Source organism: Lepisosteus oculatus, chromosome 24, assembly GCF_040954835.1.
Source record: "Lepisosteus oculatus isolate fLepOcu1 chromosome 24, fLepOcu1.hap2, whole genome shotgun sequence".
NCBI lineage: Eukaryota > Metazoa > Chordata > Actinopteri > Semionotiformes > Lepisosteidae > Lepisosteus > Lepisosteus oculatus.
In genome coordinates, this window is record NC_090719.1 from 13012485 (window position 1) to 13026825 (window position 14341).

General features: G+C 46.6%; 1 protein-coding gene across 5 annotated transcripts in view; it reads left to right on the plus strand.

The window, feature by feature from the left end:
• Positions 1–14341, plus strand: part of scai (suppressor of cancer cell invasion) — a 50393-nt gene that overhangs the window by 2186 nt on the left and 33866 nt on the right. The window contains exon 1 of one of the 5 annotated variants that reach the window (XM_069183214.1): positions 861–1199. The exons of the other annotated variants lie outside the window; for them this stretch is intronic. The gene's annotated coding sequence lies outside the window, so the exon portion shown is untranslated. Of the gene's footprint in view, positions 1–860; positions 1200–14341 lie in introns of those variants that run through there. 5 annotated transcript variants of the gene reach the window in all.

A 14341-nucleotide genomic window follows, 5' to 3' on the forward strand; every position in this document is an offset into this window, starting at 1 on the left:
AGGCTGTGACAGGAGTAGAGCAACAGGCTACAAGGTCAGAGTTATGAGTGCGGAGCAGACTGGAAGAATCGGAGCTCGGCGCAGGTGGAGCAGATCACAGCTGGGAGGAGATTCCAGTGGAACTGCGAGGCACCATGAACCGGACTGAGAACCGCCGATACAGAGGATGTCAACCCGCAGACTGTCTGAAATCTGTCCTCTTCTGTATGGATCCCGAGCGGTCAAACATGAAGGGATATTCGAGTGAAGGCAGGTTGTTGTATGAAAGTAAAGCCAAGCTGATTGACAGCACAGTCTTCATTAAAAAAAAGGCTGCTGTGTTTTCTTCATCCGACGGAAGCTGGTTGTGATTAACGGGCCCCGTCGTCTGCCAGAAGTGGTCCCCTCCGTATACTGAACACGAGCGATCGCTGCTTTCTTCACTTCTGTCGCCGTTTTTTTCAGCAGCAGAGCTTGAAACTGACAGCACCGGGGAGGCTGGTGAAAAATAAAAGTTTTTTTTTTAAAAAAAGGAGGGAAGCTTGGCTTGAGTTTCTTTCTCGTGACAGCTGGTCAAGGAAGACGTGGAGGCAGATGGCTTTTCCGGAATGATCAGTGCGATGACCACTGAAGCAAAAGGGCTTGAAGGAAGAAGACGTCGGACTGAGGCATTCGCGGTATATAGCGAGGGGGAACCCGATCAGGGCGTTTCGGCCTGGTGTGGAAGTCCACCTTCGAGGAGTGTGGCTGTCCTGTCGGGGTTGTGAAATGGGCTCTCTCTAACGTGGGATCAAGCCTGTGTAGCAACAGTACTGCAGTGGAAGGTTGCCAGGCTTGGGGCAGCAGCCCTGCCTGGAGCTTTGTTGCTGGGGCAGGGGTTCCCCCGAGCTCTGGAGGTGGCCCGCCCTGCCAGCTGTGGCACCCTCCTGGGCAGGCCCTGCCCTGGGTCTCTCGCTCTTTGCCGCCGGAGTCCAGAGAGCAGCCGCGCATGAAGGACACAGTCCTAGTTTTTCTCCCTTCAGCCCCAGAAGGAGGATCAGAGGAAAGACGGCTTTTGCAGACACAGCAGTGCGGTGTTAAAATAATCAGATCTCTTATTATTATCAAGCCAGGGAGACCGTGAGGAGAAGGAGAACAAGGAAGATTTGATAGGAGAGTTCAAATCATCCTTCCTGGGTTTTTTTTTTCAGTCGGAGGCAGAACTTCACACCCCAGTACGGGTGAGAGACAAGAGCACTGTCCACTTCCTGTGAATCGTTTTCTGTAGAACGCGACGGTGGGGAACTTTCTTTCGGTTTCCCGCAGGTGCTGTGTGATGTTCTGTTGCACTGGGGGTCCGGGTGTTCTGTGCCAGGGCTGTGGAGTTTAGCGTGAGAGGGGTCCGTAACGAGTTTCCTGCTGAGAAGAGGTTCACATGGGCCTTGAACAGACTCTGTGAAAAATGGCGACACTAAGGTCGAGCAGAAGTGCCACCTATCACATTGTGCGAGAAAGCCTTCGCTGCCAGTGGTCTGCTGTCCTCAGCCTGCCAGAGTTTTGGACTAAAACTTGAACGATGAAGAAGGATTTCAAGGCTCCTGGTGTTCCCGGGTCGTTTGTGTGGGAAATGGAGGCTCTGTCTCTGGGGACCAGGGTGTCTGTCAACACAGTCTCCATGGAGGGAGCACAGCAGTTCAGACAGCCATCTTGTTTTCCCAGAGATGAAATACAGCATAGATGTGCCCTACTTTTGCCTCATTAAATCGGTTAATGTCAGGTTTTGTTTTTCTGCGCTAAGTGAAAGCAGTTCCTGGTAAAGAGGGATAATTACTCAGGCTATCACCACCAGATTCTCATGGATCTTAATTCCTGTGAATATCCTTATTAGACGCAGGGAACCTGTTTAAGTGGTGTATTACGCAATTCAATTGTGTATTATTCAATTATCCAAGGTTTTGGAGTCTGAGCAACCCTAGATCTGTACTAGCTACTTATAGTAACACTAGGAAGTCCAGGATCAGAGCTAATCGGGTTGTGTGAAACCAGCCCACAGAGTCCAATTAATTACATTTCTCCTAGAGCAAATTGGAGAAGCGGCCTAGGCTTCTGACTCCTGGCTATGAGTTCCAGTCCGGCGATGTGTGTCCAGCTCGGACGTGGGTTGGCATCCCAGGGGATGATCTGCTATGATCAGACAATGTGCGGTCCAGCAGCTCAAGCTAAGATCACGGGTTCCAGGACATGCAAGGGCAATGCTGGCTTTGGTGGATCTAGATCCAGTGTTGCAGGTCCTTGGCTCTCGTTGTGGACAGATGCAGATTAAAGCTGTATTTGACGCCAGTCGGAAACGACCCTTTCACTTCAGGTCGGTGGAGCTCTGACTGCTGTCTATCTTCTATGCAAACTACTCAGTCTTTGTGAGGAGGGAGGAGAGACACCAGAGCCTCTCTTGACAGGCCAGGGGAATGGGGTGGGGGGCGCCTAGTTTCTGTGCCCCTTGGTTTTTACCTGAAGGGCCCATAAGAGGTGGTCAGACCTCTGTAATGGACACCCCGAGCAACAAGGCTCTCGCAGTGTCTGCAGCAGTGCGAAGGCCTCCAGCTGTTTCCTCGCTAGCAGCTGAAGGTTTCACAGAAATAAGCAGACACAGGGGAGACCTCTGAACTCTCAGATTAATGGCTATGCACTGCTCGACGTCACTTGTTTACTAAGAAACGAGTTTTGGATTCTTGGAGCGCCGTGATACAAAGCTGTTACCTCACAGAAAGGTACCTTTCACCTTGCACCTTTGTGACACCGGTCCAGACAGGAGTCGGCAATACTCCTTTAAACTTCAGCGGCGAGAGACTCTGTGTGGAGAATGGTTTTGTAGAGCCTGTCGGTATCTACCCTGACTGCGCTGTCCAATTTTCTGTTCTAACTGCAAGGCTTTGGGTTTTTTATAGTGAAAAAAGATGGCATTAGGTATAGACGCATCCTAATCAAAAGCGTTCGAGCACATAGCCCACGGTCTTGGTGTTGGCTGCAGTGGTCCCCGGCTTGAATCAGAGTTGGACTCCCTGGTGTTTATTGTTTTAAGTCGGTTTGAACTAGGCCTCAGTATGAATCTGTCAGCCTCATTGTCATGGGAAGCATTTCCAGAGTTAAAGCCCAAAATTACATCTCTCTCGACAGCACCAGTTCCTCAAATGTCTGCTCCTTGGGTTATTACTGCAGTGGTATTGTGTCTACTGGCGCTTTATTTTTGTTGTTGTGTTCCGATAATCAGGTTTTCAGCAGTTATTCACGCCTTCCGGTTGAAATGGTTGCTAAGCGTTCTGGACGGTGTTACACGGTGTCACACGAGAAGGGCCGTTTTACGGTGGCGAAAGCGTTAGTTGAAACCAGCACTGAGAATTTGGGCGGTGTAAGCACCCGCATAGCTGGCCACACATGATGTGAGATCTGGTACTTCATTCTTGGGGAGAGAAAAGGGAACAGGGTGCAGTCCGGTTCCTGTTGAGTGCCTTTAAAGAGCGCTGGTGTCTGGAGACAGTGGGAATACGTCTGCTTCTTGTCTCTACTTCAGGGGCATTTATTGAATTAAGCTGCTATCTAAAGGCCATCAGCCAACACTCTGCCTGCTGTTTCTCAGCTTTTCATTTTCCCTGATGTTATTTACAGCCGTAACGCAATGATAACATGTAATAAGTGCCTCTTAACAGTCTTGCAGCAGAGAGCTATGCTGGGCCTCCCTGGGTTTTCTGCCATCTTGTCTCTTGCTGAACACTTCTCTGCGTGAGTAGTGATTTAATTTTCCGGGTAATGTACTCGGACGTAGTGGATTGCTTTTTTTCCTGTGGAATTCTGTTTTCCCTCTGACCGCTCTCCCCGAAAAGGCTCAAGCAGTAGACCTATTGTTGCCTGTTCATGTTCTGGAATCATGTCAACAGTATGATGCGAGTAACTATTCACTGCGTTCAGTTCATTGTCAAGGCAACACCTATATGCATGGGATTTCTCAGTGTTTTTTTAACGGATATCTGGCGCTGAAAGGGAGGACAGACTCAGCTCCTGGTGATGCTTCCCAGTTCCTTCTTGGACAGCAACAGGGGTCACTGGAGGCGTTTCACTGAAATGGATAAAAGTGACATCATAGCTGCCTTTGGAGTGATGCCATGTAAAATCATGATAACTGCCTGTGTAATAAAAACAGTTTTAGTGCTAGTACCAGGAACAGAGGAATCCTAGAACTAATCTCAGATCTGCAGTTTTGTGTTTAATCTTAATTTCCAAACGCCTCTGGGATCATTTCCTAGGTTTGATTTCTTCATAACCATCGTGTTCGGGACACGATCCACCCATTGGCACACAAGATGTTTCAGCCGAAGCCTCGTCTGCCATTTGGCCCCTTGGTATATGGGATATTTCCTCCAGTACACACTCATTTACTGTGTGGCATAGTTCTGTGCCTGCAGCCCCTCTACCCAACAGGTCAGGTAGAGAAGAGAAGTTATTTCACCCATTGAGCTGAGGGGAAGCTCTAAGTAGATCAGATTATGCAGACCCACACTGGAATTGAAGCCAGGACATTGGAGTAAGTGGTTGCTTATTCTGTTAAATCCAAACTGATCCCTCACTAGATGCAAACAGCAGCAACGGGAAGAGCCGTAGAAGCAGATCCCGAACAGGATATTGGTTTCTTCATTTGCTCCGAGCTGTGGACGACTGTATGCCTGGCAGTGGAAGATTGGTCACTGTTAACCTTTCTGGTGCCGAATTGACTGTGCTATTCTGGGTTTCTGGTGCCCATCAGTCATTATCAGCGTCTCCATGTTGGTGTTTGACTGTCGAGAGCAGAGAATATATTTTAACGGCAGCCCTGAGCTGCGGCTTTCAAACCATGGAAAGGAAAATGTATGGAGTTATGAGCAGCAATAAATCATCCCGAACAGATGTGAGAGAACTGTGCGAAAGATGAAATGGAACAGTTGTAGCTGAAGGCTTAACGCAAGAAAAGGGTTGTTTCTTGTCTCACCCTTTCCAGAGTAACTCATTTTGTGGCCCAACAGCCTGAAATCAAGAGACATTAAATTCGTATTACCTTTAGCTACGCATTGTAATGCAATACCTCCAAGTGAAGATCAAATGTCCAGACATTCTTAAAATTAATTAGCCATTTGGCAATCGGGAGAGTCACCAGTAGAGACTATAAAATGTCTTTGATAAAAGTGGTGGATGTTCTCATCCAACACCCGAGGTTCAGAGAAAAAGCCTTTGTCCACTTTCCCTTGCAGCAGGGAAAGGCCTTACTTTGTCTCCAGCACAGTTAGCTGTTGTACATTATAATTCTCTTCCCCTACCCCTGACATGTTTATACGTGTGTTTGAAAACGATGCCGGAGAGGCATGTTCGGCAGGTGAAATACAGAAAATTAAACCACAAGCCAATCCATACTTGACCCCTTCGCGTTGTGAAGGTCAGGCTACGCATGCGTGCGAGTGTTAGTCTGCGTTTACGAAGGGACTCTTCATGTATTTCGGTACGGTCTGTAATGACTGTGGGCCAGGCATAGCTCGTCCTCCGCCTACAGCTTCTCCTCCAGTTGGTTTCACGTCGAGAAGTGTTTGCAGTTAGCCGTAGCAGAGTGCCGCTTTGGCAGTTTGCCGTTTTAGATTTATAAAGGTTCCCAGAATTCTGAAGTGGCCAGCATTCTCTCACAGTGTAGAGGCTTGGGTACCCTAACTCATACATAATGTGCCAAATGTTCAGGACAAAGTGTGTATTACGCTATGACATCCTAGACTGCATCTCGTGACAGACGTCTGAGTTAGAGCCCTTTCCCTTGTTGCAGTGTGGCTGTGCTGTATTGCTATTTATGGAATGGTCAACTTTAGGATATATGTATACTGTATAGTTAGAAATCTAGAGATGTTATGATTTATTTAGTGCTTTTGAATATAAAGGACAGTTATGGTCCCTTCAATACAAATCAGACATTGGTGCTCTGGATTTGCTGCAGAGAAGGCTGACTGGCTACATCCCCAGGCTTAAAGTAATGATCTACACTGGCAGCAGAAAGGATCCAAATCTTCTTCTCATGCTGGGTACTTTAAGCCCACCCACTTCCTTTCATTTCCAAACGAAATTCGTTCCTTGAAAACTGTCCTTAAAGTGAAAAATCCGAAACCAGAAACAAAATTCTTACTTTACACGAAAACCTTCCGTGTTCTTCCCAGAGTCTAGAAAGTTACCCACTATTACCAGTTGTTACTGCACCGGTATAAAATGTACAAACATTATACCCTGAATTGTAAAATTAAGGACACCGTTGCTTACGACAGTTACCGTGTTTCCCCTCGTACGGTACTTACCAAGGCAGATAGACAAAATGTGTCCAATTCAAATTCTAACAACACGGACACGTTGAGGACCTGTTGTAAGAGGCTGTGGTGGGAGATCACGTTGTGATCGGTGTCTTCGCTGCGGTGAATATATGCCTGCTTTGTTATAGTGGGAAATTTGGAAACTGGAGTGTTTGTAAATAGTCATCGACAAAGCCAACACAGTAGACCTCTTCAGGATCAGCACAGAAACCAGAACCAGGGGACACCAGAGGAGCCTAAGAGCAAGTGCATTTAAGGCTAATAACAGGAGGAATTTCTTTTGTATAAAATGCTGTGGGAGTCTGGAATAAATAACCTGCCATCAATACCATGGCTTAGTTCAGGAAAAGACAGGATGATCAGATCCTCAGATCGGTTAGCTACTCGCGCCCACATGAGCTGGGTGGGTAGGATGTTTAATATTATTCATATGAAACATTGGAAGGGCTGTCTGGGTCTTAAATTTAACAGTTGAGGAGCAGGTGAACAGCATCCTGTCAGAACAGACACAGCTGTCGTTACGATGAGTCACTGCTGGGATGGCGCGGGTTGTGGACGTAGCAGGAGAAGACCTTGTTCGCTTGCCCCAGCAGGTGGGAGGAGCAAGGCCTGCGTTTTGTTTGCGGTTTGCGGCGGGAATCTGCCTCAGCCGGATCCTCCCATCCCTGCCTTTCTGAACCTGGGAGCTCCTGAAAAACTCTGGACGTCGCCTGCCCTGGTAGAAGCTGGAGAATACGCCACAGCGGAGATTTAGGAGACGTTCTAAACGTACTTGAAAATCAAACGGAAACATCGCGCAGGAAGGCGTGCCATGTCTCATACAGTACATGTGCATGCCTTTCAAAGGCCGCCATGCTGGAGTATACGCTTTGTGTGTGGCAGGGTTAAGTGCCAGATACAAGACGAGATTTTTTCGGAAATGACACGGCTAATGTCTCTTTTATTGATGCGAGCTGCCGAGTTTTCTCCGGGGGGTTTCAATGATGATCTGGCTTACTCACCTCCGATACTCAAGCTGTGTTTGTGTCTTCCTGGGTACGCTTGTCGATGGCTTTGAGTTTTTAAAGAGCAGGTTCTTGCCTGGCGTTGTGCAAGTGAGGCGCGTGCTACAATGTAACGCTTCTTTTTTCCGGGATTTGCCGTGGATTGGCAGCAGTAAATCTGCGTTCTGGTTCTGCTGCAGTGCATCTGTTGAGGCTCTTCGCTTCGCGTCTTCTTCTGGGCTGCGCTCAAAAATGAAGATTAAGCCCCCGTCTCTCGGTCTGGATTTCCATTTGCCCTGCATGCTTTCAGTTCGAGTTGCACGCTGGCTGGCCCGTCACCAGAGCTCGGGCATTGTTATGTAAGTAGGTCAGACGCTCTTGTGTACAAAAAGCCTTTTAAGTGTGTGAGCAGAACAGAGGGCGCGTAGTAATGACATTAGGCAGGTTGTTAAAAGCTCGGCGCTCATTGACAGGGAGAATTTGCCCATGTCATGTTGCCCTCAGGCCTCAGTCTTGCCCTAGTGCACTGGACAGTGCATCTATTCTCCCATCCAGCTGGCTTTACCAGTGAGTTGCAGTGCACAGAGGATAATAATAATAATAATAATAATAATAATAATTGCTTAAAGCACTTTTCTGGACACTCCACTCAAAGCAGGTAATGGGGACTCCACTCCACCACCACCAGTGTGCTGCCCCACCTGGATGATGGGATGCCAGAGTGAACCAGTACACTCCCCACACACCAGCTCTCAGTGGGGAGGAGAACAGACTGATGCAGCCAGTTTATAGATGGGGATTATTAGGAGGCCATGATTGGTAAGGGCCAATGGGAAATTTGGCCAGGACGCCGGGGTTACACCCCTACTCTTTTCGAGAAACGCCCAGGGAGTTCTAATGACCACAGAAAGTCGGGGCCTCGGTTTCCTCGAAGGGCAGCGCCTGTTTACAGTATAGTGTCCCCGTCACTATACTGGGGCATTAGGACCCATATAGACCTCAGATTGAGCGCCCCCTACTGGCACCCACTGACACCTCTTCAGGCAGCAACCTTAGGTTTTTCCCAGGAGGTCTCTCATCCAGGTACTGCCCAGGCTCACGCCAGCCGAGCTCCGGTGAGTTGCAGGGTGATGGATGAAGGATGGCAGGAATTGTGGGTGTGTGTGTAGGGAGGGTCTGTAGGCTGCCTGCCTACACAGCGCAGCTGAAGCAGAGGGTGCTCGGACAGTTGAACAGAGCTGGGTGGAGAGAGGTTTATACGTGGAAAAACTTAGGGTGTCATTGACGGCAGAGCTAAGCTCCTCGTTTTGGCAAGGCGTTTGATTTTTAACGAGCACAAGACCGCTGACGGAAGGAGAATTATTACCATCTGGTAAAGCAACGTGTGGTTCTAATTGCGATCTGCTTGGCTGTACGGGAGACTGTGTGACTTCTGCATTGCAGCCTCTGTTCCGGGGTAGGCTGTTCGGAATAGTCTCCATTCCTATTTTTCCGGTGATGGTTTTTATTACATCGAAGGCAGGCTAAAGCGTCTTTGATATATTCGTTATGCTCCACTAGTCAGAGCTGCACCTTTGTGGCCGCTACGTGTGACGTGACGCAGTGAATCCGTCTGTCTCTCTGGTCACCTCCTGCCAGTTGGCCCGTGTAGTGGGCTTTGCTCTGGTGTTCCTGTGACACAGAAGCTGGGAACAGTCGCAAAGATGAATTTGAACCGATATGACCGCACTCTTTTTTTTTTCCCTGTTAAGGAACTCTTAATTCCTGTTTTTATTAGCTCGAGTGATTGCTAATCTCCACGCTCGGGTAATGATTCGCATGCATGTGGAACATAGACAGTCACACGTCGCATGTATTTTTTGTCTTTGTTTGTACAAAAGCCCCTACTAATGACTGTGTTGCCAATGAGAAATGTCAGGAAGCTCACCTGCTTCTTTGTAAATATTATTTTACTTACGGGCAGTGTATGTTTTTCTTGCTAGTATGGTCGCCATTAACGTTGCTGACTTTGGACTTTATACTGTAGTTCCCTAATGCATCTCAAAGTTTCATTCCAGGCCCGAGAGTAGGATCTATTGGCCTGCCAACTCGGGAATCCCTAGTTAACGGCAGTCAACACAGTTTGAGCAGCACTTGCCAAGCCCTCGAAAGAAAAATAGCCCCAGGGGCATCACAGTGGCATTTTGTTTTCATCAGTTGATCTCCCCATCTGGATTCACTGTTTCAGTCCCTGCTGAGAGTTGTTTTAAATTGCTATAGGATTGCTTTGTTGCTTGTAAACCTAAAGTGAAGGTACTTAAAACAATAAATCGTTCAGCAACCGTAAGCGTGGATCACATCATGATACTGTGACGAGCCTCAGAATGGCTTTTGATGGGGCATAAAGGAGTAATTTGGACAGGCTAGACTTTGCTAGTTCCACCAGGGTTAGAGAAAGCTGCTGAAGTCTGAAGCAGACTCCAGGTCCGAGGTGTTACCAGGGGGACAGACGCCGGAGCCTGGGATTTGAATCAATAACTAGATCGATTTCAAGAAGGTGCAGATTGCGAAAGTTGATTACTGCCAGATGACTATGCTAAATCGATGAGAACTAGGAGGCTAGGCATGAATCTTGTCAATTGCCTGTGTTTTTTATGAGTTTTTGTAAAAAATTAAACAGTCCGTTGTTAACTAGAAATCTGACGGCCTCTCTGTCTCTCCTGGTCTGTCACAGTGAGGAATAAGGTCTTGCTTTTGCTGCGAGTTTGTTTTTCTCTGCTTCCCTCTGGAATAAACATATTAACACTGTTTAAGAAGATATAAACGATTCTTTAGGTTTTCTTGAGATTTTGCTTATATCTCTCTATACGCATTTGGAATACAGGACATGCAAGGCATTATATATACAAATTGTTCATTGCTGCATTTATACAATACCATATAGAATAACTTTAGGATGTCTTTATAGCCCCAATATCCATCACATAACAGGTTTTCTGTGAGGCAGCTAGGGCTCCAGGCGTTCAGGTCTCACAGTTGACATTCCTCTGTCTTAAGCTGTTTCTCCGTTTGAAGTGGGAACTGACACAATTTGCGTCCTTTCTGCTTGCAGTTCTTGACTTTTTTGATTAAAGTGCCGAACAGCTGGTTTGTGGTGTGTAGCTCGATATCAGTGCCAACCCCAGTGTCGGTGGGATATTGTTCCAAAGAAGAAGAGCAAAGTTTCCTTTTAAGTCGGGTGGCGTGGCGATGTTTCTAGTCTGTGATATTACAGCAATTTCTTACATTTTGTGAGACAGCTATTCCACAACCATTTGGATGGCTTTATTCCTCTGGATAAAATGCTTGCTTTAAAAATCATCCTTAGTAAAATATTCTGGTATTGGAGAATGGAGCAGTAGCTGATCCTTCATCTGAGGCTGTAAGGACATTGGGTGCTGTGCTGTTGTGAATGCTGTTCCCTAGAAGCCTTTTTTGCCTGCTGCTTGAGGAGGAATCTGTGCAGCACTGAGATGCATTCAAACTGACGTTTCTCCACAGGCCAGTGGCATTTTGCTTCCACCAGAACGCGCCGAGAGAATTGTCCCATCATCCCTTGGTGCAGCGAGGCAGTTTGCTGCCGGTTCTCTGGCTCAGTCCCGCTTTCCGAAGAGGGATAGAGTCAGCGTCAGGGGCAGAGTGGCGGTGATGGTGCCTCTTTATCCCCAGGGCCCTGTTTGTCCTGCGTCCATCTGTCCCTCTTGAAGAGGAGGATCATGGGATAGTATTGGCGCCTCTGGGCCCGTGACATTCAGGTCTCCCAGAGTGGGGCCTGGGGTGGTGCCCCTCAAGTAGGTGCTAAACGCCAGCCGCTCTCGAGCATTATACAGAATCCCACCTCCGGGTCCGGCGAAATTTACAATGAAAAAAACCAAACACACAAAAGTCACGTCACAGTCTGCCCTCACACTGTGGGCTCATGCAGTGGCGGCCAGCTAGCGGGCTTCACGCGCCTGAGAATCGTTTCAGACGTGCCTGAGGCTCGTGAGCAAGCGCAGACATCTGGTGGGGTTTCCCACTGTAGCAGACCGCCAACGGGGATCCGCCCAGTGAAACCGTGTCAAGTGCGCTCACCGCTCCATAAACACCATAGCAAATCTGCAAATAATGTGAAGAGCCGTACAGATGCTAACAAGCCAGTCCTACCTCTGCAGCTCTCCGTTTTGAAGAAATCAGTCAGGTGATCAGTGTTGAGCCAGGATATAGATTTTTGCTTCAGGTTAATAACTGATCTGCCATCCTTTCCAAGGGAATTTTTGCCTTTGCCAATGAAAACATCGGGAAGAAAACCATTGTTTTACTTCATGCTGCACCGGGACTATAAAGGACTCAGTAGGAGTACATACTGTAAGTCTTGTGCGGTTCCATTTGGAATTTGATCCCCTGTCTCACAGAGACGACGAGTCCTCAGAGGTCCTCGGCCAGTTCTGTGACTTGGCAAGGATGAGTTTACTCTTGTTCTCTGCGTGTGAATGTGTGTCATACAGCTTGTTCAGGTGTGTTCATGCATGAGATTGGGCTTAATTATTCTCCCTATAAGGCAGACGAGTGGTGCTGTTTAGGGCTCAGTGCTGAACGGGCTTATTTGATTAGCTTTCACTCTTTCCATCTCGGAGACGAGGGAGTTTCTCAGGAGCCTTACTGTAGGTGCTCATGTTCCTCGCCTGGCAGATAAGACCTCTTAGATAATCCAGGAGCGATGAATCTCCGCCAGGGCTGAACTCAGAAGGCTGGAGGTTGAAGTCCCAGTGTGGCTGTCAGCTGGAGCCAGGTGTTTTTTTTTCCCTTCACTGATCAAGATGGATTTCAGCCCATTGACGGACCCCCCGCAGGGCCATGCCAGGAGTGTTCCACAGGGATGAGCACAGGAGACTGGAGACCCTTCCCTTGTTCTTAGCCTGCTCTCCGCAGATTCCTGCAGGCAGTGCGCGTTCCCAAAGAGATCAGCTTAGAGAAAAGCCCTTTTAGGTCCGTGAGCATTGGTAAACTTCTATCGGAGCGACTGATCTGAAGGATAATGGGTGGGGTAATAATTCTAGTTTTATCCATGGTTCAGCAGCATTTAAATGTTCCTCATTGGGATTTAAAGAGATGGAAACGTGCCAGTCTTTCATTTATGACCCCGATAGTTATATATCCAGGAGAGTATCATTCAGGCAGTGCAATCACCATTACGGGTTATAGCATTTTGTGGTTATCAATGCGAGTGGTCTTGACTGCAATAATAAAACATCATTAATTAGAAATAGGAAAAACATAACCTTGAAATCCCAAAACGGCACATCAGGAGACCCCACAGCTGAAGCGCTGTTTTGCTCCTATTTTTCAATGTGGAATTAACGTTGGTCATGTTCCTAAGAAAGGAGGATGTTCATTATTGTAATCTAGACATAGAATGTTTGTTCTAAATGAAAAATGCAAAGTAGCCTGCGAATATGGATGAGTTCACTGTTTGCTGACTTTTGTAACGTCTTATTTTGGATTTCTTTTTTACTACTTTGTACCTCAATGTAACTGTGACAAAACAAAACATTTCTCCTGTAAATGTTTGAAGCAAATGGAATTCGCTTAAAACAAAAAGGACCTTCCTGAAATTTTTAATTGAAATTGGATTTCGCTATATTTCATTGTTGTCATTAATAATAGAAATTAGCAATAGCAATCTGAATTAGCTAACTTTTTTCAGTGCAACCCACAGAAATATTATTGTGTAGTAGCTGCAGGGAAAACAGGTTTAATTTCATACAGCAGTTTTGACAGTTTTATTTAATCAGGCAAGGAAACATATTTGGTCTTCCTTATTATAGGCACTGTAGTTAATCAAAAGCCACACTCCAAGCCTGAATGTGACAAGATTATTATATAAGTTATTGCTTCTAAAAAATGCATGACTTACCATTGAAACATTGACCAATACAGGAAACCTAGCAATTAACCTCTCTCTTCTGATGCCTGCCACCTTCAAACAGGTTAAAAACGATTTTCTGACGTGACAGCATTAATAAAATAATTTAAAGAAAAAGAAATTTGGGATCAAACCACAACAAAAGTAGAATCGACACGGTAATTTGTAAAACCTCCAGTTGACATCACAAGGTACAGTAGGTCAAATTTCCAGATATGTGCAGCGCCATATTCTGAGACTCAGAACGAGGCAACAAGACATGCAGTGAGCTGAAGTGACACTGTGACACTGTAAACAAGCAGGCTTGTGAATCCAGCTCTTTTAATCCAAATAATTATTGCTCCTGACTTTGAGACGGTTTGGCCGGCAAATACTACTTATTAACAGGCTGCAAAGGAGCAGGTAAAGGTTTATTCCACGCTATAAAGAAAAGAGATGCAGTGTTTCTTCTGGTGGTCCTGTGTTTGTCTTCTACCTGTCCCTTCTTCACTCGTGCGTCACATTGCATTAATAATTACAGTGACTAGTGAGCAGGAAGGGCCGGTTCATATCGCCGTTCTCGCAAAGTCTCGCTCTCCTGTGGTGACACAAGGGGTTTGCCACAACCTTGAGTCCTTTCGCAACTTTGGGAAGTTTTGCGAGACCGCCAATTGAATTGATTTCCTTACTGAGATGTAATAACCGGTCGGAGAAGTTGGGACCACAGATCCCCTTTGACACGGTTTCTTCCGATCGCATGACCGAGGCGGCAGCTGTACACAGGAATCGCAAAATCTGTCCATCAGTCTTCAGTCTGCTTTTTCAGATGAGGGCCAGTGCAGAATCACAATAGCCCCTGTTTAACTGTATAATAGTCTGCTGGTCTCATAACATAGTATGTGGTACTGGACGTTTAGGAACTTGAACTTGAACTTAATTGCCACATGTAACTGGTACAATGGAATTCTTACTTACAGAAAGTCTCTCAATTGTAAAACAAGTGTAAAAACAAAAAGTGCAGACAGCGCATCAAGACAATATACAAACAAACAGTAGACAATGCACAAGTAAACAAGTAAACAGTTTGAATGTAAATAATGCAGACATGTAAACAATGACTGGAGATGTGCAAA